Genomic DNA, 19,872 nt, shown 5'->3' with positions numbered 1-19,872 from the left:
AGGAATTCTCCGGTTGGAACATTATTGAAGATTTATGATAAAAACATCCTAAATATTGATTCCAAACTTCGTTTGACATGTTTCTACGAACATGTTTCGTCTGAACTTTCGCCTGGACTTGCCCGCGCCTCGTGAGTTTAGATTGTTTACTAAACGCGTGGAGAAAAAAAAGGAGGTATTTGGACATAATTTATGGACTTTATCTAACAAATCAAACATTTATTATGGAACTGGGATTCATGGGAGTGCATTCTGATGACAATCATCAAAGGTAAGTGAATATTTATAATGCTATGTCTGACTTCTGACTCCATAACATGGCGGATATCTATATTGCTTGTTTTGTTGTCTGAGTGCTGTACTCAGATTATTGCATTGTGTGCTTTTTCAGTAAAGCTTTTTTGAAATCTGATACAGCGGTTGCATTAAGGAGAAGTGTATCTAAATTTCCATGCATAACCCTTGTATTTTCATCAACATTTATGATGAGTATTGATGTGGCTCTCTGCAAAATCACCAGATGTTTTGGAACTACTTAATTAACATAACGCGCCAATGTAAACTCAGATATTTGAATATAAATATGAACTTTATCGAACAAAACATACATGTATTGTGTAACCTGAAGTCCTATGAGTGTCTTCTGGTGAAGATCATCAAAGGTTAGTGATTCATTTTATCTCTATTTCTGTTTTTCTGTGACTGGGTGCAGACCTAACATAATCATTTGGTGTGCTTTCGTCGTAAAGCCTTTTTGAAATCGCACACTGTTGTGGGTTAACAACAAGTTTATCTTTAAAATGGTGTAAAATACTTCTATGTGTGACGAATTTTAATTATGAGATTTCTGGTTTGAATTTGGTGCCCTGCACTTTCACTGGCTGTTGTCATATCGATCCCGTTAGCGGGATCTAAGCAATGAGAAGTTTAACTAGACATTTGGAGTCTTGATGAGATTTGATGACTCCAACCTAAGTGTATGTAAACCTCCGACTTCAACTGTGGGTTAGTATTATGGAGTAACTCAAATGTTGTTGATCCATCCTCAGTTTTCTCATATCACAACTATGAAACTAACTTTTTTTTTATTTGCACCTAAAATTATGTACCCAAATCTAACTGCCTAAAGCAAGGATATGCCTATTCTTGATACCATTTGAAAGGAAACACCTTGAAGTTTGTTGAAGTGTGAAATGAATGTAGGAGAATATAACACATTAGATCTGGTAAAAGATTATACAATAGAGAAAAACATGTGTTTAATTTTTTTTGTTGGTTCCATCTTTGAAAAGCAAGAGAAAGGCCATACATTAAGACAGGAGCCTAGGTGTAATTTAGATGTTGTCCACAAGATGGCAGCAGTGTTTGTGTGCAAAGTTTCAGACTGTTCCAGTGAATAATTACCTCAATACACAATATTTTGCATCAATACTGCCAAGAGTTTGCTCAAATGTGCCAAATTGGTCAATTTATACATTTTCAAGTAGATAACTTTATTGCATTCAAATGATCTGTTTACAGGTTGCAATTGTTTTTGTCTTTCACAAATGGTCAGATACAGCAAATGTCACTGCAAAAGAAAACATTCTGCCGAAACCTATAAAGACATTTGATGAAGTTCCCCATTACTATTTCCTTTAGATACTGTATTGGCCTATTTTCAAAGTATACAGCAAACAAGGGCGTGATTGTCACCATAAAAGGTTAAGGATGGGCGTTTCTGAGGTGGAGTTATAATTCTTATTCACACGCACACAATTTTATGACAGGTCTGATTTATAATGGGAAACATGCGTAGGCTATGTATGGCGTGCACCAAGTTTATGAATCTCAATATAATTAGACTTATGTATTATTTTCAGAAATGGGGTACGCAGATATTTAATGTGAAATTTACTCCACGTTTATAAATTAAGCCCCTGAGTTCTCATTTATGAACATTGCACGAGCACAAAATATGCCCCAAAACATGCTGTGCCAGTTTTATATAAAAGTTGGCATTTATAAAAACTGAACTTGACTTGAGAATGTGCAGACTTCAGACCAGGCATATGCACATTTTATAGTGGTTGAAGTTGTCACTGATCTGTTTCACCTGTCTTTGTGATTGTCTCCACCCACCTCCAGGTGTCACCCGTTTTCCTCATTAGTCCCTGAGTACTTATTCTCTTGCCAGCTCTCTTGTTTTGTCAAGTAAACCAGCGTGTTATTTCCAGGCTCCTGGTTTTTCCTTTTTTCTGTTTCTGCTAGTCCTTCCGGTTTTGACCCTTGCCTGCCTCGACTCTGAACCCGCCTGCCTGACCTGACCTCGAGCCTGCCTAGCACCCTGTACCTCCTGGACTCTGACCTTGTTATGCCTATCCACGACCATTCTCTTGCCTGCTCCATGGATTATAATAAATATCAGACTCAAACCATCTGCCTCCTGTGTCTGCATCTGGGTCTCGCCCTGTGCCAATATAGAAGTTGTTAATATCAAGCAGTCAAAGTAGCCAGGTAGCATTGTGGAGGAATATATGATGACACTCGTATTCATTAAAAAAAAACGGGTAGATACATTTAATAACTAGATTTGCAATTAGTGAGAAACAAATCTATTTAATTTGGGCATTCTAAAATAATAGAAAATAGGCATCTATATCCTAATATTTGTAATATCCATGATCATTGCAGAATAAATTCCCCACCTTTTCCGACTCTGATAGTTTCATACTCGCGAAATAGCCTACAGGTCAACAACATGTTAGGTTAGGCTATCATTCATCTCATCTCATTTAATTGGACTCACTTCACAGTGATAAATACAGTAGGTAAGATATTTCAAGTATTTTACTCTTTGCAATCTGATCTGAAGCGCAGTGTAACTGTAGAACAGACGGTTCACCTTTTCCAATGATGTTTGTAGGCTACGTACTATAAATGTCAAATTACTTTTAGACAATATTTAATTTATAAACATAACAGTATAGCATAACCATTGCAGAATACATTTCTCACCCTTTCTGCCCATGATGAGTATATATTCCTTAATAAGCCATATGACAAACTACCATATGCGTATCTCATTTACAGTGCATTCGGAAAGTATTCAGACCCCTTGACTTTGCACATTTTATTACATTACAGCCTTATTCTAAAATTGATTAAATAGTTTTTCCCCTCATCAATCTACACACAATACCCCATGACGACAAAGCAAAAACAGGTTTTTAGACGTGTGCAAATTGATGAAACATTAATAACTGAAATAACATTTACGTAAGTACTCAAACCCTTTACTCAGTACTTTGTTGAAGCACCTTTGGCAATGATTGCAGCCTTTCGTCTTCTTGGGTATGACACTACAAGCTTTGCACAGCTGTATTCGGGGAGTTTCTCCCATTCTTTTCTGCATATCCTCTTGATCTCTGTCAGGGTGGATGGGGAGAGTAGCTGAACAGCTATTTTCAGGTCTCTCCAGAGAAGTTCAATTGGGTTCAATTCTGGGCTCTGAATGGGCCACTCAAAGACATTCAGAGACTTGTTCCGAAGTCACTCCTGTCTTGTCTTTGCTGTGTGCTTAGGGTTGTTGTCCTGTTGAAGGTGAACCTTTCGCCCCAGTCTGAGATCATGAGCTCTCTGGAGTAGGTTCTCATCAAGGATCTTTCTGTACTTTGCTCTGTTCATCTTTCCCTTGATGGTGCCAAGTTTCCTCCAGATGTGACGCTAGGCATTCAGGCCAAAGAGTAAAATCTTGGTTTCATCAGACCAGAGAATCTTGTTTCTCAAGGTCTGAGTCCTTTAGGTGCCTTTTGGAAAACACTAAGTGGGCTGTCATGTGCCTTTTACTGAGGAGTGGCTTCCGTCAGGCCATTCTACCATAAAGGCCTGATTGATGGAGTGCTGCAGAGAAGGTTGTCCATCTGGAAGGTTCTCCTATCTCCACAGAGGAACTGGGGAGCTCTGTCATTGTGACCATCGGGTTCTTGATTACCTCCCTGACCAAGGTCCTTATCCGATTGCTCAGTTTGGCCGAGCGGCCAGCTCTAGGAAGAGTCTTGGTCAGGGCAGCCCAACCCTCTTCCTGGAGATCCACTGTCCTGTAGGTTTTCAGTCCAACCCTAATTAAGTGTATCTGATTTAGCGAGTTAAGGTCTTGTTGAGCAGCTAATTAGTAGAACAGGTGTGTTATATTAGGTTTGGACTGAAAACCCACAGGACGGTAGGGTTGGGCAGAGGGTTGGGCAACCCTGGTCTTGGTTCTTCCAAACTTCTTCCATTTAAGAATGGTGGAGGCCGCTGTGTTATTGGGGACCTTCAATGCTGCAGAAATGTTTTAGTACCCTTCCCCTGATCTGTGCCACGACTCAATCCTGTCTCAGTGCTCTATGGAAAAATCCTTCTACTTCATGGCTTGGTTTTTGCTCTGACATGCACTGTCAATTGTGGGACCTTATATAGACAGTTGTGTGCCTTTCCAAATCATGTCCAATCAATTGAATTTACCACAGGTGGACTCCAATGAAGTTGTAAAACATCTCAAGGATGATAAATAGACAAAGGATGCACCTGAGCTAGATTTGACCGGTGTAGGCCGTCATTGTAAATAAGAATGTGTTCTAGGCATGCTGAGGATGCTGCAGTACCCCAAGAAAAAATACATTTGTTTTCCTTTTTTCACAAGGGTAGCGCACTGGTCCTTTACTTGTCCTGTATTAGGAGACCGATATAGCCACTTGTAGCGCAGACATTTAGTGTGAGTTAAACTGTGTTATAAATGATGCCCAGGGCCCTCATTTGACACCCGATTTGACATGATCCTACAACATTTACATTACATTTAAGTCATTTAGCAGACGCTCTTATCCAGAGCGACTTACAAATTGGTGCGTTCACCTTATGACATCCAGTGGAACAGCCACTTTACAATAGTGCATCTAAATCTTTTAAGGGGGGGGTGAGAAGGATTACTTTATCCTATCCTAGGTATTCCTTAAAGAGGTGGGGTTTCAGGTGTCTCCGGAAGGTGGTGATTGACTCCGCTGTCCTGGCGTGAGGGGAGTTTGTTCCACCATTGGGGGGCCAGAGCAGCGAACAGTTTTGACTGGGCTGAGCGGGAACTGTACTTCCTCAGTGGTAGGGAGGCGAGCAGGCCAGAGGTGGATGAACGCAGTGCCCTTGTTTGGGTGTAGGGCCTGATCAGAGCCTGGAGGTACTGAGGTGCCGTTCCCCTCACAGCTCCGTAGGCAAGCACCATGGTCTTGTAGCGGATGCGAGCTTTAACTGCAAACTTCACAATGCTGCTCATGGGTCCTTTACATGGAAATGCCCCTTTATTATCCAAATATTTTTGCATTTTGAAAGGGTAGTAAAAGGGCCATAGGCCCCCTGAGGCTGAGGTTACAATCTGAAATATAGGCAAATGTTATTCAAGAAGCTAAAAATAAGTACAAATTGATTAACTTTTCTGCTTACTTTTTCTCCTGTCAAATTGCCTGATGTTGATCAAACAGCAAGGCTGAGTCCCCATGCCATGAGAAACAGGAGTAGTGTGCATTGACTAGGATGTTATGAGATGGTAATTGCTCAGTCACTCACTCTTTTGTTGCTTCTATTTTGTTTTATTGCCAAGGAACACTACAGCTGTTGAAAAGACTGCCGCCAAAACAGGTTGGCTTCCATGCCTCAATGCCGCTGTCAGAGCCTTTTTGTGTTCACAATGAAAAAGGGCTTTCATAGGTCAATGACACATTTGAAGCAGGCAAAATAGATACCACACTGTACATGCCTCCTAATGACATTTCAGATACAGCCTATTGATGCAATGAAATGCTATTGTAACCATGCACTTAACAGACACACCAAAAATGTGAAGCTTATAGCATGAAACAATAATTGTTTGTTCATTGTTCTAAAATATGGTGTTCATAATATGTCCAGGGTATCTAGGTGTTACCATGTTACAAGGAATTTACTATTACCATGTAGTAACCACTTTAACCCATACTGTAATGTAAAGTGTTAACTCTTCTGGTCTTTATCAATAGGTTAATCTTTAAATGTGGAAGTGTTGACATAAGGCTCCGAAGTGAACATTGAGTATAAGTAACACATTAGAATAACTATCATCAGGGTTGTTCCCTATGATTTCAATCACTTTCTGACTGCATCCTTTTTGTTTGAACAAAACCTTCCACGTATGTTAAAAGTGGTGAGAAAGTGACTTTTTGGACCTGAATGCCAAAACATTAAAAAGCGACGGAAAGCACTGATTCCTCATGTGTATCTCTGTTGCATATTAAGAAAAACAAGATTTCAGTCTTTGGGTGTGGTTTGATGTGGCAGTTACTGATGTTTGTCCCCCATGAGACACCATAGGACCAAAGCCAGTATCACTTCCCCCAAACAGTCAAAATGAATCAAAGATTCAAGATATTTGAAGTTAATTTGGATGCTTTAGACGAGTAGGATTAATTTGCACAGTTTAACATCTAGCTAAGGTGTTTGGTGCCGTATTTCTCAAGTAAAAACATGCTCAAAGTGTTGTCTTATGTAATCAAAGTCTGATCAGCTGCGCTGCTGGGCAGTCTATGTTACTGCCAGTGTGTTCTGCCCATACCACAACCTAACCGCCACCATGGGGCACTCTGTTCACAACGTTGACATCAGCAAACAGCTCGCCAACTCCACGCCAAACGCACTGTCTGCCATCTGCCCGGTACAGTTGAAACTGGGATTAATCCATGAACAGTACACTTCTCCAGCGTGCAAGTGACCATCAAAGGTAAGTATTTGCCCACTGAAGTCTGTTACGGCGCCGAACTTCAGTCAGGTTAAGACCCTGTTGAGGATGATAAGCACGCAGATGGGCTTCCGTGAGACAGTTTCTGACAGCTTGTGTAGTAATTCTTCGGTTGTGTAAACCCACAGTTTCATCAGCTGTCCGAGTGGCTGGTCTTAGACGACCCCGCGTGGCTGTGAGACCAGTTGGACATACTGCCAAATTCTCTAAAATGATGTTGGAGGCAGCTTATTGTAGAGAAATGAACATTACATTCTCTTGCAACAGCTGGTGGGCATTCCTGCAGTCAGCATGCCAATTGCACGCTCCCTCAACTTGAGACATCTGTGGCATTGTGTTCTGTGACAAAACTGCACATTTAGAGTGGCCTTTTATTGTCCACTGCACAAGGTACACCTATTTAATCAGCTTCTTGCCACACCTATCATTTGTATGGAATTTTGGTAATTTACTTATCCAGAACGATTTATAGGAGCAATTAGGGTTAAGGGCACATTGGCAGACTTCTCACCTAGTTGGCTCAGGATTCGAACCAGTGAATTTTCAGTTACTGACCCAACATTGTTAACCGCTAGGCTAGCAGTCATCCCTAAAATAACGCATGTTTGGTGGTATGGAGTTTTGGCCTGCCTGGTGACATCACCAGGATGTAAATGAGCTAATAGACCAATAAGAAAGAGTCAATAACAGCTAGTTTTCAGTTTTCCTCTCCAGACTCCCAGACAGTTTTAGAAAAATGTTGCTTAGTAACTTTTTTTGTTTTTATTTTTCTAAATTTTAAATGAAAATAATCAGAGTAAGGTACTTAAATGTTACACAGAAATTATTCAATGTTGAGATAAAAAATGACTGCAAAAATTGAATAAATTATGAAGTAGCTTGACAACCTCTTTTGTAAGCATTCAAATTATATTAAACTGAACCAAACTCAATCTTTTCAGTAATGAAGACATTTATGTCTCATGGTCGGATGGGGTGTGCAAATGGGTGCACTTTGAAACAGTCACTATCTGACCACTTCTACCATGGGAAAACATATGGAAGGTCAGTCAGAAAGTGATTTAATTCATATAGAATGACCATAAACAAGCAATAATAAGCTTTTGCAAATGTTAATGGTTAAGTAGGACATTTCATTATTTGTAAGGATTACACTTGTAAGCATTATAAACATTACAAGTCATTAGCACATAACATTTACAACAATTTATAAAACATTTATCAGTATTTATGGTAGTGGTAAACATGGATAAGCATAATGGCTTATCGTGAAAGTTTTATAAATCGTTTCCAAAGAATCAATATCGCTTGAGATTTGGTTACCAAGACTTGAATTTCACATGACATATGTCATAGTATTACTATATGAGGTATGCCAAAAAAAAACTGGCTATTCAAGTTTCTATTTATCAGAAGAAGGAAGAGTCGTGATCTGCATCATTTAGTCCCAAGAGGTGTGACGGAAAACATTGCATGCATTCCTGAGCACTCCCTTGAGTTACCTATTGTCACGTTCTGACCTTAGTTCCTTTGTTTTGTCTTTTGTTTTAGTATGGTCAGTGTGTGAGTTGGGTGGGTTGTCTATGTTAGTTTGTGTATGCTTTTCTATTTCTGTGTTTGGCCTGGTATGGTTCTCAATCAGAGGCAGCTGTCAATCGTTGTCCCTGATTGAAAACCATATTTAGGTAGCCTGTTTTCCATTGTGTTTTCCATTGTGTGGGTGGTTGTTTTCAGTCTGTGTGTCCTACACCAGACAGAACTGTTCCGCTTGTTTCTTTGTTGTTTTGTTATTCAGTATTCAGTTTACTTGATTAAACAGACGAACACGTACCACGCTGCGCATTGGTCCTCACCTTCTACCACCGACAGCCGTTACACTGGTTGTGTACGTCTATAAGTGTAAGGACCATCATAATGCAATGATTAAAGGTTATGGATGTCGTGAAGTCTATAGGGTAGGTTGAATTCAAGGGTATTGTGCTGTAATTATTATGAAATGTATAGGTTCTAAAACTGAACCTCACGTTTAGGATAAAATCAGTGTCACAGATTGAATCTCAGTAAATAACTACACTGAACAAAAATATAAATGGAACATGTAAACTGTTGGTCCCATGTTTCATGCTGAAATTAAAGATCCCAAAAATGTTCCATATGCAAAAAAAGCGTACCTGTTAGTGATTAATTCTCTTCTGCCAAGATAATCTACGCACCTGACAGGTGTGACATTTCAAGAAGCTCATTAATCAGCATGACTATAAAAGGGCACTTTAAAATGTGCAGTATTGTCACACAACACAATGTCTGAAGTTTTGAGGGAGCGTGCAACTGGTGTGCTGGCTGCAGGAATGTCCACCAGAGCTGTTGCTAGATCATGTAATATTAATTTCTCTACCATAAGCCGCCTCCAACGTTGTTTTAGATCATTTGTCAGTACATCCAACTGGCATCACAACCACAGACCACATGTATGGCATTGTTTGAGTGAGCGGTTTGCTAATGTCAACGTTGTGAGCAGAGTGCCCCATAGTGGCGGTGGAATTGTGATATGGGAAGGCATAAAATATGGACAATGAACACGATTGCATTTTATCAATGGCAATTTTAATGCAAGGAGATACCGTGACGAGATCCTGAGGCCCATTGTCGTGCCATTCATCCGTCACAATCATCTCATGTTTCAGCATGATAATGCAAGGCCCCATTTTGCAAGGATCTGTACACAATTCCTGGAAGCTGAAAATGTCCCAGTTCTTCCATGGCCTGCATACTCACCAGACATGACACCCATTGAGCTTGTTTGGAATGCTCTGATCCAAGCCACTAACTTTATTTTTTAAGGTATCTGTGAGCAACAGATGCAAATCTGTATCCCAGTCATGTGAAATCCATAGATTAGGGCCTCATTAAATTATTTCAATTAACTGATTTCCTTATGAACTGTAACTCAGAAAAACACAACGTGCAACAATTTCAAAGTTTTATCTTTGAACCGGTACTGTTTGTTAATGCTCATGCTCAACTTGCTCTCTTTCAGAATAAGTTCTGAATATCCATATTTACTCTGTTATACTACAGGCTCTGAGTGACAGGAATTTGCTGAGAGGTGACATTGACATGTAACCCACGCTGTAGGGTTGGGGGAAGGTTCAAGGGACGGGACCGGTCCAATGTAATATAATGAATAGTTTATTTTTGTCAATCAATTTGGCAGTATATATATATATATATATATATATATATATACTGCACAGTGCAAGTGATGCGGAGTTATGGAAACTCATATCAGGCTGAAATACATTTTCTAAATATATTTACAGCACCAATATGGGTTATGAACATCAATACGTAAAGTGTATGCATGCATTATTCTAAGTCACTTTGGAGAAAGGGTCTGCTACACTGAACCAAAATATAAATGCAACATGCAAAGTGTTGGTCCCATGTTTCATGTGAAGAGCCCAGAAATGTTCCATACACACAAAAGCAAATTTCGCAAATTTTGTGCATAAATTTGTTTACATCCCTGTTAGTAAGCATTTCTCCTTTGCCAAGATAATCCATCCACCTGACAGGTGTGGCATATCAAGAAGCTGATTAAACATGATCATTACACAGGTGCACCTTGTGCTGGGCACAATAAAAGGCTACTCTAAAGTGTGCAGCTTTATCACACATGACAATACCATAGATGTCTCAAGTTTTGGAGGAGTGTGCAATTGGCATACTGACTGCAGGAATGCCAACCAGAGCTGTTGCCAGATAATTGACTGTTCATTTCTCTACCAAAAGCCACCTCCAACATCGTTTTAGAACTGCAGACCATGCGTAACCACGCCAGCCCAGGACCTCCACATCCAGCTTCTTCACCTGAGAGATGAATCCCGCTTTCAACTGTACTGGGCAGATGGCAAACAGCGTTTATTGCATTTTATTGATGGCAATTTTAATGCACAGTGATACAGTGGTGCCACTCATTCACCACCATCATTGCACTTTTCGCACCAAAGAATGTTCATCTCTAGGAGACAGAACACGTCTCCTTCCTGAGCGGTATGATGGCTGCGTGGTTCCAAGGTGTTTTTAACTGAGTACTATTGTTTGTACAGATGAACGTGGTACCTTCAGGCATTTGAAAATTGCTCCCAGGGATGAACCAGACTTATGGAGGTCTAAAATTTTTTTGAGGTCTTGGCTGATTTCTTTTGATTTTCCCATGATGTCAAGTAAAGAGGCACTGAGTTTGAAGGTAGGCCTTGAAATCCATCCACATGTACACCTTCAATTGACTCAAATTATGTCAATTAGCCTATCAGAAGCTTCTAAAGCCATATCATAATTTTCTGGAATTTTCCGAGCTGTTTAAAGGCACAGTCAACTCAGTGTATGTAAACGTCTGACCCACTGGAATTGTGATACAGTGAATTATAAGTGAAATTATCTGTCTGTAGCAATTGTTGGAAAAATTATTTGTGTCATGCACCAAGTAGATGTCCTAACCGACTTGCCAAAACGATAGTTTGTTAACAAGAAATGTGTGGAGTGGTTAATAAACAAAATTTAATGACTCCAACCTAAGTGTATGTAAACGTCCGACTTCAACTGTATATAATATCACAAAATGTTTCATTCCACACATCTAAATCAAATGTTGTTTCTTCATCTTTGCAGAGTTTCGATGAGTTCCACCACCACAGCTCTACATGCCATTTCAGAACATAGTAAGTCACATGGCACATTTCTTTTCTTACATTTAGGCCTATGTGGGGTATGTATCTTTTGCCCCAAGTGATGCACAGTAATACCTGCTTGAGAACGTTTGTGGCCAACAGAAAATATCATAAATAAAAAATAAAGATTGTTCAATTGTTTTCCCCCCTCGTCAATCAACAACAAAATAAAAAACTTCAATATAACATCTACATAAGTATTCAGACCCTTTACTCAGTACTTGGTTGAAGCACCTTTGGCAGCGATTGCAGCCTCGAGTATTCTTGGGTATGACGCTACAAGCTTGGCAAACCTGCATTTGGGGAGTTTCTCCCATTCTTCTCTGCAGATCCTCCCAAGATCTGTCAGGTTGGATCGGGAGAGACGCTGCACAGCTATTTTCAGGTCTCTCCAGGGATGTTAGATTGGATTCAAGTCCAGGCTCCGGCTTTGCCACTTAAGGACATTCAGAGACTTGTCCTGAAGCCACTCCTGCATTGTCTTGGCTGTGTGCTTAGGGTCGTTGTCCTGTTGGAAGGTGAACCTTTGCCCCAGTCTGAGGTCCAGAGACTGTTTTCATCAAGGATCTCTCTGTACTTTGCTCCATTCATTTTTCCCTCCATCCTGATTAGTCTCCCAGTCCCTGTCGATGAAAAACATGCTCCTCGCAGTATTGTTTACTCTTGGGATTTTACAATACATAAAACTATCTGTGGTATTGTAACTGTGCTGGTTATAGACCATATCTATGTGTTTTTCCATATAACCTGGGTCACAATCATTTAAGGTGTCAAACATATGATTGTTTAAGCTGGTCCACTTTGGACTCCAAAGGCAAAAAGCCGTCCTCCCAGATCTCCTGTATCCCTATATTAGTCCTAGGAGGGACATTCAGCATATACTGTATAACATAAGCATTTGGACCAGGCTAATCGTACTAACTACTGACTGTGACAAAAGTAAACAAAATATTATTGTGGATCCTGCCACTAATGGCCTACAGACACAACTCAAGGTAAGAGGAATTTGACCCAAACATACATTTTGGCTGAACGATCTCTTTAAAATGTAAAGTAATAGTTCACCCATTTAAAGAGGAGCTGACCCCCCCAAAAGACAACTTCTTTGGTTAAAAATGGCCTATGTGTCTTTGATAGTAGTCATAAACATCAAGTGTATTCCCAAAAATGGACACAAAAAAAGTGTGAGCTGTACAACTGTGGTCATAATTTCAGTATTTTCCTAAACTGATTTTGTGAGATTTAAGGGATCAAGGATGTCACCGTTTTCCTTGTTTTGGGTTTAGATTTCAAACCTGCCCACTAACACAGGACCACTGCTTGGCATCACCCAAATCATTGGAGCACGGCTGCATGTGTGCTGCAGCAGGATCCTCCTACAGCCCTCACATTTCTTTACAGACGGCAGAACCAATTGAGTAATACATCGTCGCCAATGTTGTGTTGAACGAGCGAGACATGTTCTTTATAAACAGCTTGGTTTCTCCCCCCCCCAACTCAAACATCCACATATTCGTGGGCTGGCGTTAGCATCGCATGCACAACTGTCATTCCTTAACCAAAGTCATAGAACAGTGGCTCCTCAACAACGGTGAGGGAGGAGGAACAAACAACTATATCAAACCACACTCCCAAGACGCAAATCTCAATTTTCTTTGAGGAGGAGAAAAACTCAGTTCAGCTCCCCTTTAAAAAACGACATATTGGTTTCTTTACCCTCTATGCAGTCTATGGACAAGGTAAGACCGCACTCCAATGCCTATCAATACCTCCTATATATTATAATGTGGTTTTAAAGGCCTTTATTATTACATATTAGACATACTGTATTAAGACATTAATTAGGGTTTTTCTTATTCAAACAGTATCAACATTGTTCAAACATCGTTATACTAGTTATAATGTCTTTTTCCACAAATTCTCGGACAACCCAACGATTCCTAGATGCCCTCCACCAGCGGAGGCTCCTCAGAGGAAGGGGAGCACCATCCTCAGTGAAATTTCATAAAAATAAAAACACGAACTAAACTAGGTGATCATTTTGTAGATAAAATTATACTGCATATATTCATATTTCATGAAATAATGGATTAAAATACACTGGTTTGCAATGAAGGTATACAGTTGGGGTAGCACCATGGTGTAGCCAGAGGACAGCTAGCTTCGGTCATCCTCTGGCTACATTGACCTCAATACAAAATTTAGGAGGCTCGTAGGCCTCACCCTCTTGTATAGACATACATGGTAATTATGACCACTTCCAAAGGACTTCCTCCAACCAATCAAAGCTTTTGCAGTATTAACTGACATGTTGTCCATCCAATCATAGAATTTGGGTCAGAGAATGAACCTAGTGTGTTGTACTGGGATTGTGCCACAGAGCATTATGGGGTTTATATGTGTTGAGAAACTTGCTGTCATTGTTGTATAGAGATTAAGAGTGATAGTTGAACATTTTTTGGATATTATTCAATTCAAATGATTTTTTTTTTTCAAATTACAGGAGACAGAAGAAGTCTATTATAAATTGTTTTCTTGGTTTTATAACATTATTTTTGTGTCCATTTACTGCAATTTATAACAAATTGTTTAAAGTTAGCCTTGCTAACTTCAGAAGCTAGCTAGCTACCAGCGCTAATGTGCGGTTTTCTCCGCCAGAATGGTCAACTCGGCCGAAAATGTTGTGGACTTTTTGTTGAAGAACCCCTTTCATTCTCTGGGTTACACAGAAAAAGTGCGAATTAAAAGCGAGGGTCGACATCTGCCTGAGATCAGTTTCATGACGAAGGATGAAAGGGTGAGGGCGCTCAATATCAACTGGTATCAAAAGTATAGCTGGTTAACAGGGAGCCTATCATAAAGCCGCCTGTATTGCTGGCCTTGCCTGCTTTTTGGAAAGTCTGAGCCTTGGATTTGATAGCTTTCATCGCATCATCCATTAAAATGTACATTAACGGGAGAGGTTGAGGCAGTGCATTTTTCGCGTCCGCTCAAATTGGCTTTCCACTTATCTCCGGTATTTATTTAGCAAAGATAACACATAATCACTCCGGACAGACCAACGCAAAAACTACACCGAAACATTAGAAATCTGACATTTCTGTATGTGATGAAAATGAGACGACTTTTTCTGATCAACTGTAGGCTACTAATACGGGCAACTGCATAACGTTACCCAGGGCGCATAGGATGTAACGTTATGTATTTATATGTCAGGATAAAATGTGAATGAGATCAAATTTTAGTTTATATTCAAAATTGGGCTGGCAAGCCTGTGTCACATGAGTTGACGCTGGAGAGACGAAGCAGGTACGGGGAGTTAAACATTTAATAAAGAACGAGACCGGAACAGCGTCAGCAAACTAGTAATACAAACCAAAAACAATTTATGCATCAGCAGGGAAACTGACAAATATAGGGGAGGTAATAAACATATGAGAACTGAGTCCAGGTGAGTCCAATAATGCTGAAGCGTGTGACGAGGAGAGCGGGAGCAGACGTGACAGGCTGCCTATACGTTTTTAATCCAAAATTAATATTAATCAGTCGACAATGGTGATGACAGATGTGAGTAAATGTTTTTTTAAAGCCTACAGTTGCATAGGCCTGCATGATGCCAACATGCATAAAGCAAGCTCAGCCCTGTGAGTTCTGTGTCTGGGTAGAGGAAATCTCCTTCAATACAATCATTTATATGAACAAATATAAGGTAGCTGCAGTTTGACAGGGGTTTCATCCCCCCCAGGGCCAGGAGTTTTTTTTCAAACCATGTGACCTGATTAGGAAAAACGGGTCCCATCATAGCCCATATGAAAGCTTTTTTACAACTGATTAATCACTGTCATACCTTTATAGGGTCCAGAGTTTTTCTAGTTAGGTTAACATATAAGGAAAAACTCCAGGCCCTAGGGGGTAAAAATTGCCCCACTTCTCTGGGACCTATGGTGCTGCCATTCTGCTTGGTATGGTCACTTATCTCCATGGTATGTGGACGATCAGGGCTTTATTCAGGAATGTTTTTTGTGTGTTTTTTTAACTAGGCAAGTCCGTTAAGAACAAATTCTTATTTTCAATGACGGCCTAGAAACAGTGGGTTAACTGCCTTGTTCAGGGGCAGAACGACATATTTTTACCTTGTCGATTCGATCTCGCAACCTTTCGGTTGCTAGTCCAGCGCTCTAACCACTAGGCTACCTGCCACCCCCATTTCTTGGGATACTCTGATGTGTCAAGTGGGTGGGATGCGCAGTCTGTTTTGACTTCATAGAGAAACTCGTTGTCCAAACCTACGATGGCACGGCTGTAATAGAATGTATCTGCTATTTGTATTTACAGCTAAGTCCCCTCCTGTTCCCTGATTAAGAGGTGATGACCACTCCACTACCATTGTCAACTCTCTCATGAGTTGAACCAAAGCCATATCTCATGTGCCCGCTCATCGCACATTCAATGTTTCCTCTCCAAGCACTGTGAGTACCCATATCATTTTCCTCTCATTACTGTATGCAGAGTCAATCACATACACAAAAACAATCACATTATTACACATCAATGATTTTACTCCTTACTTGGACTAACTCATTCTTAGCTCTTTTGTCTAACTTTGTAGTGTATTATTGTTTTTAGTCTTCCCAGTCAAATCCTGTCCTGCAATGGTCAAGCTTCTGAACACCTCAACTCATGCCTCACACCCTCATTCAATCACTGCTGTGATCTCTTTCCAACACTGTAAGTATCCCTCTCATTCCCATTCCCCATAATATTGTACTATAAATGTCTTTAGGTTAAAATAATTAGTCTTTGACGATTTTTGAAACACACTTTGTTGTCTCCATGCCTTCCGCGCCTATACCATGGGTCTCCCATCCTGCTCAATTCTTCAAGTCACCAGCCTCCACTGCCCTCCACCTACCCAAGGACGTTTGAATACAGACATACCGTAACCAACTAAATGAGGATCTGAATGTAACCTTGCGTAATACCCTAGATGCAGTTGCACCCCTAAAAACAAAAAAACATTTGTTTTAGTTCCCTGGTATACAGAAAATACCAGAGCCCCGAAGCTAGCTTCCAGAAAATTGGAATGAAAATGGCGCTCCACCAAACTGGAAGTCTTCTGACTAGCTTGGAAAGACAGGACCGTGCAGTATCGAAGAGACCTCACTGCTGCTCCATCATCCTATTTTCTTCCCAAAACTAATTGAGGAGAATAAGAACAATCCCCTCCCAAAAACGTGATATTGTCGCAAAGCTAACTTAAAAGCAGCATTCCTCAAGAGAGGATGACTTTCACTTCAGCAGTGAGGAATTCATGAACTTCTTTGATGTAAAGGTTATGATCATTAGAAAGAAAATTACAGACTGCTCTTTCAATCTGCACATTTCTCCAAAGCTCAGTTGTCCTGAGTCTGTACAGGACTGCCAGGAAGTTGGATCAATGGAGACATTCAAGTTTTTTAATCCTGTATCTTTTGACACATTCATGAAAATAGTCATGGCCTCTAAACCTTCACGCTGCATATTGGATCCTATTCAAACTAAACTACTGAAAGAGCTACTTCCTGTGCTTGTCCCTCCTATGTTGAACTTGGTAAATGTGGAAGTAATAAAGCCTCACTTGAAAAAGCCAAACCTTGACCTAGAAATGTTATTTAAACTATCAGCCTGTATCGAATATCCCATTTATCTCAAACATTTTAGAAAAAGCTGTTGCCTGAAGATCCCATAATAGCACCGAGACTGCACTCGTGAAGGTGGCAAATTACCTTTTAATTGCGTCAGACCAAGGCTCTGCATCTGTCCTCGTACTCCTAGATCTTACTGTCGCTTTTGACACCATCAATCACCATCTTCTTTTGGAGAGATTAGAAACCCTAATTGGTCTACACGGACAAGTTCTGCCTGATTAAGATCTTATCTGTCGAAAGATATCAGATTGTCTCTGTGGATGGTTTGTCCTCTGACAAATCAATTGTAAGTTTTGGTGTTCCTCAAGGTTCCGTTTTAGAACTACTATTGTTTTCACTAAATATTCTACCTCTTGGTGATGTCATTTGTGTTTCCCAATGTCAACACTCACTGCTATACGGACGACACAGCTGTACATTTCGATGAAACAGAGTGAAGCCCCAAAATTGCCCTCCCTGGAAGCCTGTGTTTCAGACATAAGGATGTGGATGGGGGTAAATGTTTTACTTTTAAAATCAGACAAAACAGAGATGTTAGTAGGTTCCAAGAAACAAAGAGATCAGCTGTTCGATCTGAGAATTAATCTTGATGGTTGTAAAGTCTTTTCAAACAAAACTGTGAAAAACCTTGCCGTTACTCTGGACCTTAATTTGTCTTTTGACAAACTTATCAAGAATATTTCAAGGACTGCTTTTTTCCATCTTCGGAGCATTGCAAAACTCTGAAATGTTTAGTCCAAAAATGATGCAGAAAAACAAATCCATGTTTTTGTCACTTCTAGATTAGACTGCTGCAATGGCCTACTCTCCAGCTACCTGGATAAAGCACTAAATAAACTTCAGTTAGTGCTAAACACAGCTGCTAGAATCTTGACTAGAACCCAAAAATGTGATTATATTACTCCAGTGCTAGCCTCTCTACGCTGGTTCATGTTAAGGCTGGGGCTGGGGCTGATTTCAAGGTTTTACTGCTAATCTACAAAGCATTACATAGGCTTGCTCCTACCGCTTTCTCCGATTTGGTCCTGCTGTACATGCCTACACCTACGCTATGGTCACAAGATGCAGGCCTCCTTATTGTCCCTAGAATTTCTAAGCAAACAGCTGGAGGCAGGGTTGTCTCCTATGGAGCTACATTTTCATGGAATGGTCTGCCTACAGTGGTTCTTCAATTAAAGGTTTTGAGATTATGCCACGGGACATTGAGGTAATTTGTGGTTTAGTACACTACTCTGCGTCACTGCTTCATTGCGCCAGACCACAGCAAGGGGGAGGTAGAGTGCTGATTTAGCTTTTGGGTACAGTGTAAAGTGTTGATCGCAAGGCGCTATTGTGTCTCTACCTGAATGAATGCTGTCAATGAATGGGCAATATATATACCAAATAGAAACTGATAATTGTGCACAACTTCACAATTTAATTTGAATCAACTGAATGGTGAGGATGAAGTAGAAGAGGGTGATTGAATTTAGAACAATAGTGTAAGAATTGCTCTTCCTCTGTCCCGCACGCAAAGTGGTTTGGAACTTTGACTATCTACCCGAGGAAGAGGCGAGAAGCTCACATCAGACCATCACTGGTACAGCTGATTAGCTGTCTTTAAGTCAGATATAGAGAAAATCAAATCTATTTGAGACGATCCTAATACGCTCATCACCAATGGGAACCGTCAACATGGCTGGGTATCTTTCAGAGTGAACAACAGTAGAAGAGCGTAGTAGGATAGAGGGAGACCCCTTTCTGGGTAATCGGAGTCATACAGCTGGAAGGCAATCAACTTTCCGAGAAGTCTTGGTTGTGGAACTTAGATATACTGTACGCGAAGAGTGTTTAACACTTTCTTTTGGTTACTACATGATTCCACGTGTTATTTCATAGTTTTGTTGTCTTCACTATTATTCTAGAATGTAGAAAATAGTTTTAAAAAATAAATAAAAACCTTGAAATTAGTTGGTGCGTCCAAACTTTTTTGTTTGTGTCAGAATCCTTGTGGAACTGTTTTGGATGAGCTGTAGTTTAGGAATTGAATTTGCAGGCAGGTCCCCCATGTACTGCTTTCCCATATTCAACTCTGGAGAAGATTAATGCATGGATTATCTCAGGTGAAAGAATGTTTTACAGACCGGACTAATGTGGCAATTGAAGGAGAGAGCAGAATTGAATTTCACACTCAAATTAGTGATGACTGAAGAGGGGAATGATGTGGCAATTTATGACGGGATGCTGCTGGATTTGGTGATTTGCTGGGGGTTGCCTATTAGCATTGCCTCTGTTTTGCTGCTGTTGAATTGGAGGAAGTTGTTCTGGGTCCAATATTTTGACTCTTCCAGACAGTTAGACAATGTTGACAGAGCAGATGTTGTGTTAGGCTTTGTTTTAATGTACACCTGTGTGTTGGGGGCAGATATGGGTGATGGAGTAAGAACCAGAGTGGGGTTAAGGTTGGAGTATAGCCTAACCCTGTCGGATGGTTTTGATTTTAGCCTTTCAAACTCTGCAAATCTTTAAAATTGTACAGTTGATGTCTCGGGCGGGCCAGAGTCTGTAGGGTGGAGGAGGTGTCTGAGTGAAAAAATGAAGGTCCTGTGATTTCCTCGGGTCCCATTATGACTGGTGAAAACCAAACACTGCATTCCACAGTAAAAACCTTACACCAATGGTCAAGCGTGGTGGT

The 19,872-nt window shown here is 40.3% G+C and overlaps 1 long non-coding RNA gene across 1 annotated transcript; it reads left to right on the top strand.

The window, feature by feature from the left end:
* The first annotated feature begins 13,913 nt into the window (after positions 1–13,913).
* On the top strand, positions 13,914–19,096 carry LOC115145855 (uncharacterized). The gene is made up of 4 exons (XR_003866060.2): positions 13,914–14,308; positions 15,847–15,980; positions 16,138–16,239; positions 16,396–19,096. It is a non-coding gene; the product is annotated as an uncharacterized LOC115145855 (long non-coding RNA).
* Positions 19,097–19,872: the final 776 nt, after the last annotated feature.

The sequence above is a fragment of the Oncorhynchus nerka genome, linkage group LG18, assembly GCF_034236695.1.
Source record: "Oncorhynchus nerka isolate Pitt River linkage group LG18, Oner_Uvic_2.0, whole genome shotgun sequence".
Taxonomy (NCBI): Eukaryota; Metazoa; Chordata; class Actinopteri; order Salmoniformes; family Salmonidae; genus Oncorhynchus; species Oncorhynchus nerka.
Note: the sequence above shows the minus strand (reverse complement) of the source record. Positions and strands in the feature narration are given on the sequence as shown.